The sequence below is a fragment of the Podarcis bocagei genome (genome assembly GCF_964188305.1).
Source record: "Podarcis bocagei genome assembly, chromosome: 8".
Lineage (NCBI taxonomy): Eukaryota > Metazoa > Chordata > Lepidosauria > Squamata > Lacertidae > Podarcis > Podarcis bocagei.
In genome coordinates this window covers 54,180,526-54,189,309 of record NC_138133.1, presented here as the reverse complement: position 1 = coordinate 54,189,309, position 8,784 = coordinate 54,180,526, and the positions used below count along the sequence as shown (strand labels likewise).

The 8,784-nt window shown below is 43.3% G+C and overlaps 1 long non-coding RNA gene across 1 annotated transcript; it reads left to right on the top strand.

The window, feature by feature from the left end:
• The first annotated feature begins 6,099 nt into the window (after positions 1 to 6,099).
• Positions 6,100 to 8,527, top strand: LOC308593145. Its single transcript, XR_014010780.1, has 3 exons — positions 6,100 to 6,311; positions 7,493 to 7,840; positions 8,036 to 8,527. It is a non-coding gene; the product is annotated as an uncharacterized lncRNA (long non-coding RNA).
• Positions 8,528 to 8,784: the final 257 nt, after the last annotated feature.

Below are 8,784 nucleotides of genomic sequence, written 5' to 3'. Positions count from 1 at the left end.
TTTTGCAATAACACCCCCACCCCAATGTAACAACTATGCTACTAAAATTCCAAAGAATGGTCTGAAGGTACAAGGCCCCCATTTGGTGGGACCAACATCCATCAAAGCATCACTGCGCACCTTAGGACACCACCACTTCAAAAGGGAAAGAAGTGGGCCAACCTCAGGGCCGCTAGGGGCGCCTTGGAAGATGGCCGACAATACCATCTCTCTGGCTCACACGAGGTAAATTAGGGGCTGATTATGGGAGTACATCAGCCTCCCGGATTCTTCCCAGGGGATGGGAAGATGCAGCCTCGTCCGCGGTTGCCCATATATCACCCCCGAGTTCGAAAGGAGGGGGTGGGGGCACTGGACGGAAAGCCCTCGAGTGAGCTTTGGATCTCCCTGACGCTGCTTCTAAGAGCGACGCTAGTTGCATTACTTAAGATTAACAATTGGATTTAAAAAGTAAATGCACATGTTTCGAGCCAAGGAAAGGGTATGTCAGTATGTTGAAACGGAACGGAACGGAAAGGGCGGGGGAAGCTTCTTCTTCTTTTATTTACGATACTGCCTAACAAACCCTCCCCTAGAAGAACCGTCACACGACTGACAGCAAGTGAGAATGGAAAATAACTGTGTGGAATAAACTGTGTGGAAATAAAAATATTAATTAAAAGCTTTGCTTTTTGGAAGATACGGATAGAAAATGAAAGGCTATCCGGTGACGCAGTCCTTAATCAGGATCTGCCATTATGAGACAGACTAAGTTGCAAGATTGATAGTCAGAGGGGGAGGTGAGCCATTGCTTTGTTATTATGTTTGGATTGTGTGTTTGAATTGGCAAACCCTCCACTGGAAAGACTGATTTATGGTGCAACTGGTCTGGGAAAATTAATGAGCAGACGCTTAGACTTTATTACATCGGAACAGACTAAAATGGTGCCTACCGCTCGAGCAGGACTGTTGGATCAGCGTGTTGTGATTTAAGGAGAGCCTTACAAAGTTCACACAGAAAAATAACAATGTTTGGTTTAGCTCGCCTGCGGAAACAACTCAGAGGTTATTAAGAAGAAAAATGATAACAACAAGAAGACTGGAAGATGGGATTTGTGAACATCAAAAGCAGCAGAAATATGAGATGACTGGACCCTTACTGAGCTCGAAACATGGAAACCCCCAACAAAATTTAAAATTTGGCAAAATATTCGGACTACATAATATGTATTGGTATAATTTGGAATAATTAATGTGATATGATTAGATTGTTAAATGGAAAACTTAATAAAAATTATTATAAAAAAGAAGAAGTGGGCCAACCTGACTGGAAGAATCCGCGACCAGAAAGAGGAGGAGTATCAAGAAGATTGGAAGAAATTCAAAGAATACTTAGCCAAATATTGTAACATAAGATAATTAGAAGATACTTTGAAGTATCAGATAGGTTTAGGATTGGAATAAGAATGAATTGTAAAGCATTAAGGATTAGAATACCAAGAAAAGAGAAGAGGATAGTAAATTGAAGGAGTTAATTTTATTAGAAATATGATTTTGGAGAACTGTTACAAGGTGATACAATGAAATTCAGTTAGGGGGGATTTGAGGAAGTCAATTAACAATGAAAGTTAATTTAGGTTTTGGAAGCAATAAGGGTTTTTATTTTTTCTCTCTCTTTAGTATTGTAATGTTTTCTCTTTTGTGTGTTTTGTATGTTATTTCTGTTATAAATGTGGAAAATTAATTAAAAAATTGAAAAAAGAATCAAAAGGGAAAGAAGTGTGCAGGGCATCAAAATGTGCAAAGATTGAAGTATCCTGCTCTCTGCGATCATCATCTGAGGACTTTCTTTGTGTGCCTCCTCCATGAGCGGTCCAGAGGGTAGCAACAGGAGAACGGGCCTTTTTAGCAGCAGCTCCCTGTTTGTGGTATGCTCACTCCAGGGAGGTTTATCTGGCACGTTCATTATGCATCTTTAGGTGTCATGCAAAAATGTTCCTTTTCAACCAGGCCTTTGGCTGATTAATATTATATGGCCTTTTAAATGTGATTGTGGGAGAGGAGGTAATTGTTTTGTTTTGACTATTTATTTTGTGCTTTAATTTTGTATCTTAACCTTGAGAACTATTGCCCCGAGTTCTTCGGATGAAGGGCTGTGTGACAGACAGCAGAGCCAGACCAGAATCTGGTTGTGCAATGCCTCAGAATTCCACCAGTGGGGTGGAGCCTCTCTCTGACTGGCTACCAAGACAGCAAGCCAAAAGTGGAGCAGCACTTTGGGAGAGAGAATAAAAGGAGCAGTTTTTGAGAGAGGGTTTAGTTTGAGAGGCAGAGCGGGTGATGGCTTAAGGGAGAGAGACAGTTGGTTCTGGGTAGAAACATCCACTTTGAGGAAAATATCTAAAGCTAGAGAAAGGAGTTTCTGAGCTTAATGAGAAGGACAGTGTGTAGCGTCCTGTGAGAGTATTAAGCCTAAAGTCCAGGAGGCTGAGGCAGTGCCAGGAGATCACAATCTATTTGAGTTTCATCTCAGTCAGGAGGGGAAAGGTCTTCTAGAAAGAAAAGACTCCCAAACCAGTTCAGAGTGGTGTTGTGACCCCCTGGGTTTTAAGATGACAGATTGTAAACAGGCTAAAGTTTCCACACAACTGGTTTTCACACACACACACACACACACACACACACACACACACACCCCTGACCCCTGTTCACGGATGGACAAATAACACAACTGCTAGCACATTTGCAAAGCTTAGCAGGGTCTGGTATGGTTTCCAGTTTGATGGGGGTCTGTGTACGGAGATTCCTTGGGGTTCCTTCCAACTCTATAAGTCTATGAAACACAAACTTTTTACTTACGTTCCTGATAAGCCTAAATTGCCTTTACATCCGTGGGACCAGCAGAAGTCTTGTCTGGTGCGCTTTTTCATCAGCTAATTTTTAGCCCTCTTGTGATGCATCCCTTTATGTAATATTTAAAGAGATTCTGATGGGTGTGCCATCTCTATGAAGATTCTGGAAGAGATATATACAGCCTTTAACTAGATAGATGCAGCCTGTCATTTGCAATAAAACATGAAGTGGGGTGACATGTATAACAAGCATTGCAGAGTAGAATAATGGATCAGATAAAGTCAGTTTTTGCTGAAGTATCAAAGGAAGTAATTGTGAGAAGTATGGTATATCCCTTTGCTGATAGCTCCCTTCTACCTTTAACTGAATGTACAAGTCAAGGAACAAGCTACTTACACCATCCACCTTCAAGAAAGGTGCAATACGTTCTTGAGATAGGATCTTCTTGCTTGATATTGCTTCTGCTGACTTGTGTACAATCAGCTTGCCCTGTGTAGTCACCCCTTTGTAGGCCTTAAGGAAAGAAGCCTTTACAGTGCATGATGTTTGGGCCAGGGCCTCCAAGGCACATGCGTATGAATAGGGTGAGAGGGATGGTGGGGAGAATGGTGAGCAGAAGGCTGGAAGTATCCTGGGGTGCACTACAAAGGGCCTCTTTCTGGGGATGTGATGTGGGATAACAAGTCTGCTGCCAGGTATGAGGAAATGCTGTTTGCCTCCACCTCCAGGAACCAAAACCAGATAGTACTGGCCCTAGAAATCCTTTCCATTTTGGTAACCAGGGACCATGCCCCAAGACTACTGCATTTTTATCTCCTGAAAAGTCTTTGGAACTAGTGTTATTTTTCTAGGAAAAGAGGTGCCGGAACCATAGCTGTCAACTTACAGATTTGAAAATAAGGGACCAGCAGCCTTGAAAATAAGGGACCAGCAGCCAAAATAAGGGACCTGCGGCCTCGCCTGTTCCAGGCACTCCAGTCTTTCTGTCCTCCTGCACTCTGGTCAAACATGCTGGTAGCTTCGAGAACACTGTCCAACCAACCTTGTAACCAGAGGTTCAACTGAATAGAATCTGAATCACATGCACCACAAGGCCTATGCAGCCTCAACTTAAGATGGCTCCCTGGCCTGGCTTTGCACTGCAAAGTTTGCAGCAGCACGTGCAGCAAAATGGCGTCCAGCATTCACAAACCCCCTCAGCTTGCATTTAGCCACACACAAGGCATGCAAGCTCCACCCCCAGTCTTTCTTAGACTTCTTATTGGGTGAGCAACACAGCCAAGCAACACAGTTGGAGCCTCCCTCCTCCCTGGCTGGCAGGGAGGGAGGGAGAGGAGCTGCTTCCTTTGAAATTTAAGGGACATCATTTAAGGGACATTTAAGGGATATCCATCAATAAGGGACGGCAGCGGGACATGGCGCTGGAATAAGGGACTGTCCCTTCAAATAAGGGACACTTGACAGCTATGGCCAGAACTCACCATGTACACCTCCTTCTTTCTCTTAGAATAACAATGGCATCCACCTGAGAGGTGCTGGAACTGAGTTCCAGTGATGTCCCCCTGGAAAAAAGTCCTGCAGAAAACCCAATTAGCTCTATATAGTTGGAGAGAGAGAGAGAGAGAGAGAGAGACTGTGCAGAGGGTGAACGGAGCCCTGGAGGCACATGGCTTGGCTCGTGTCTCGGCTGCCTCTCAGCCTCTCACTGCCTCAGTTGTCTTCGGCTGCTCCTTGCAGTGGAGGCTGGAGAGGACTGCTAGCACCACCTTGCACAGATGCAGCAAGTTTGGGGCTTGGGGAGCAGTGGCCCCTCCCCCCCTAGGCACTTTCCTTCCTTGCCCTCCCTCCCTCTCAGCCAGGCAGTGCACAGGTGGCAGTGGCAATGTCGAGGGGTGCGGGGCATGCTGACGGGCACCCATGCTGGGAGAGCTCAGGGCTGCCCTCGTGTGCCCTGCCATGGCCAGCCAGCCATGGCCCCCTGCCACTGTTGCTGTGGATGTGGAGTATGGCCAAGGCACATGGCACCAGGGTGCACACTGGGGAAGAGAGAGCAGCTGGCTTGGAGTGGAGGCAGGTGATTGCAATACCCATAATGTAGTTTTTTCTTTTTCTTTCAACAGACCAAGACTGCAATTGAAAATCTTCAGGATAGACACCAGAAACAGCCTGGAAATATATCAGGAGCTCTTTTAGAACGATTTGATAAGCGTTACAAAGCTAACTAGTCTGTATAAAACAATTGTAATGTTTATGATCATGTGTCTGTAACAGAAAACTTCAATAATTATGTAATTAAAGCTAAGTTAACATGCACAGAATTGTGCTGGATTGTATCTGAAATATTTTGAAGGGTGGCTAGCTCAGTAGCTCAACACTTGCTGTGCATGCAGAAGGTCCTAGGTTTGGAAGAGGTACAAGTACTGTATTTCCCTATCCTGCAGGACTCCCAGAATGCCCCTTTTGGGGAACTTACACTAGTAGAGCCAGAATCACAGAGTGGAAGGTGAGTGTTTAATTGAAATATGAAATAATGTTACATCTGAAAGAGTAATGCCTAAAAAGCAGGTGTATTAAAACAATGACATTTCCTTTATGTTTATAATAGATTGCTCCAATATCTGAACCCCATAAAGCAGGTCTTTATAAACAAATAGAAAGAAAAGTAACAAAAACAAAAATTTGGCAACAAAGCATCTCAACTACTGTCAAAAACTGTAGAACTAGTAATCTATTTACTGTGATCTGCAACCCTGAAGGGGTGATATGTAATGACACAATGGAGATCAGCAATATATTCAGAGGATATTATGCTTCTCTGTACTGATCTGACAACCCACCCCAAAAATTAATAGATGATTACCTTTCAGATGTAGATTTTCAGCTACTGACAGATGAGCACAGACAGCACCTAAACCAATCCATCTCTCAGGAAGAAGTCCTAGAGGCAATTAACAATTTAAAATCTGGAAAGTCTCTGGGATTGGATGACTTTACAGGAGAATTTTATTAAGCTTTTGCAATGAGCTTGCCCCATGTCTAATTGAAGTGTACAATTCAATCCTAGAACAGGGGGATATACCACAAATGTGGCATTCTTAAAAACTGATATAACTTCTGAAACCAGGGAAACACCCTACGAGAGTAGAGTCATATACAGTAGGCCAATCACTCTCATCCATGCAGATGCAAAGTTGTTCACAGCAATAATGGTCAAGCGGCAAACATGTTTATAACTCAATACATAAATCCAGATCAAATGGGGTTCCTGCCAGCGAGAAGCATCTCAGGTGTTCTCAAGAAGAGCATTAAAGGTTATACGTGAGCTGAATAGAAAGAGAAGCGCTGGTATATTACTCTCTCTTCATGCCTATAAGGCTTTGGATAGAATTGATTCATTGTTTTTGACATGCCTGCTAAACAAATTGAAATTTGGATCTAAGTTCTTGCACCTCATTAAGTAACTAAACTACAAATCAAAGGCAATCATTTCATTTTTTTTAAAAAAATAATTTTTATTAACAGGCCAATCACATCACATTATCCAAATCACATTAGTTCCAAATTATACAGCCAAATTTTAATTTTTGTTGGGGGTACCCATACATCAAGCTCCGCACGAGTCCAAAACTCCGAACGAGTCCAAACATCACTTATATTACTGATTTAATTAGACAGTTCTATCCAGTTCAATCTAGATAGTCCTTTATTACTTTCTTTCTCTTCTTGTTGTTATCATATATTCCTTTCTTTGCGATCTCTGATAATTTTCACAAGCAGATTGAAAACAGGCATCCTCTGTGTGGGTTTTGTACTCTTCAAAGATCATATCACTCAGGGACAGCCTCTGTTCAACGCTTCCATAAAAAATTAATCTTTGGTCTGTCCTTTACTTTTCTCAGGCTTGCCAAATAAATCAAATGAATCAGGAGGCTCTGTCAGGTCAAGCTTGCGTTCCAACATTCCTTCTCTTTCGAACGATCCTGATTCTCCTCCCCCTGTCCTTCTTTCTCCGGCAAGCCTGTCTTGGCGAGACGCCATTTTTTAACTGCGTCATAAAAATTTTCCTCTTTCTCACCGTTCACCAATCCTCTCTCCTGTTATAATCCATTCCACACAATTCTTGAATTCCTGCTTGTGATTAATAAAAACGCAACGATCTTATTTCTATCTGGGGTGAAGGGTTATTAATATCACATCGTGCAAAGAAAAAAAAAGTTTTTTCCTCCACCCCCCCTTCATTCCAAACATACAGTCTCCTAGTAGTGATTCATCAGAAGATTTACTTATCCATCCGTCATTCCCGGTCACAGAGATCCATTAATCAGCAGTCTTATCCTCGAACATTACTTGATGTATGTGCTTCAGCTTCATTCCAATCATAAGTTTCCAATTATAATTCCGAGCTGAAGCTAACCAGCACGCGCTAATTGGAATCGGCGTCAGAAAGATCTGACTTCACCGAGGGCTCGTGCCAAGTGTTCAGCACCCCCATCTCTCGGATCAGGGGGTGCATTGTGAACACTGCTGGCAAGGCAGCCCCCCATTTCCTGGGGAGGAAGACTGCATACTTCCCATAGCAGCCCCTTAATTACCTCGTATGGGTCAGAGAGATGTTATTGTCGGCCATCTTCCAACGCACCACCTGGTGGCCCCCCCAAAGGCAATCATTTCAATCAATGGCTTTGATGCTCAGGCTATAGATCTCTCAAGCGGCACTGACACGGCTGCTCTCTGTCACCATTGTTGTCTGCATTGGTCATAGAGGTACTAGCCATCCAACTACAGAAAGACACTTCTATAGAGGGGGTCACCCTGTGGGATGAGGTACACAAAGTGAATATGTTTGCAGATGACACCCTCTTATTTCTGGAAAAACCAATAACAGCCCTTGAGCCACTTAAGCAACAGTTAGAAAGGTATCACAGGGTAGCAGGATTGCAAATTGACTATTCTAAATTTGCCCTCCTTCCTATCAATTTAGACGACACTATGAGAGACGTTTACTAAGGTAAACGGCATTCCGTGTGCTGTGCTGGCTCGCCAGAAGCAGCTTGTCATGCTGGCCACGTGACCCGGAAGTGTCTGCGGACAGCTCTGGCTCCCGGCCTATAGAGTGAGATGAGCGCACAACCCTAGAGTCTGTCAAGACTGGCCCGTACGGGGAGGGGGTACCTTTACCTTTTTATGAGAGACTAGTTACTAGTTAACTCTCCATTTGTCATAATGCATGGAGAATTTAAGTACTTAGATATTAGCCTTACTGCAGATACAAGACAACTGGGATGTAGAAATATAGGGGACTGAATAAATTCAACAAGAACTTAGGAAATGGATACATCTCAGCCTTAGCTGGCTTGGGCAAATACCCGTAGTTAAAATTTCAGTGTTACCTAAATTCCTTTTTCTTTTTCAAGTTTTGCCTATTCCCATCTATCCACTTCAGTTAAAGAGATGGCAAAAGAAACTCAATGTGTTTGTGTCGGGATTCTTGCCTTTAGATTCTTGCACACCTTTTGCATCTCAGAAAGCACACAAAAATTTGCATGACCCAGTTTTCTATGCAGTTCATGTACACACCCCTTATGAACTGACAAATTCTCCTGAACCATCTGGGCTGCTTTAAGAGACTTGTCCTGCATTACATACAGCCCATTTCAATCTTTTCATGGCCACATACCTGAGTTCCATTCTTTATCAGACAACCACCCTGCATGACCGAACCCAAAGGGTGCTCATCAATGGTTCCTCTTCATCCTGGAGAAGAGTGACTAGTGGGGTCTTATTCAACGTCTTTATCAACGACTTGGATGATGGACTCAAGGGCATCCTGATAAAATTTGCAGATGACACCAAACTGGGAGGGGTGGCTAACACCCCAGAGGACAGGATCACACTTCAAAACGACCTTGACAGATTAGAGAACTGGGCAAAAACAAACAAGATGAATTTTAA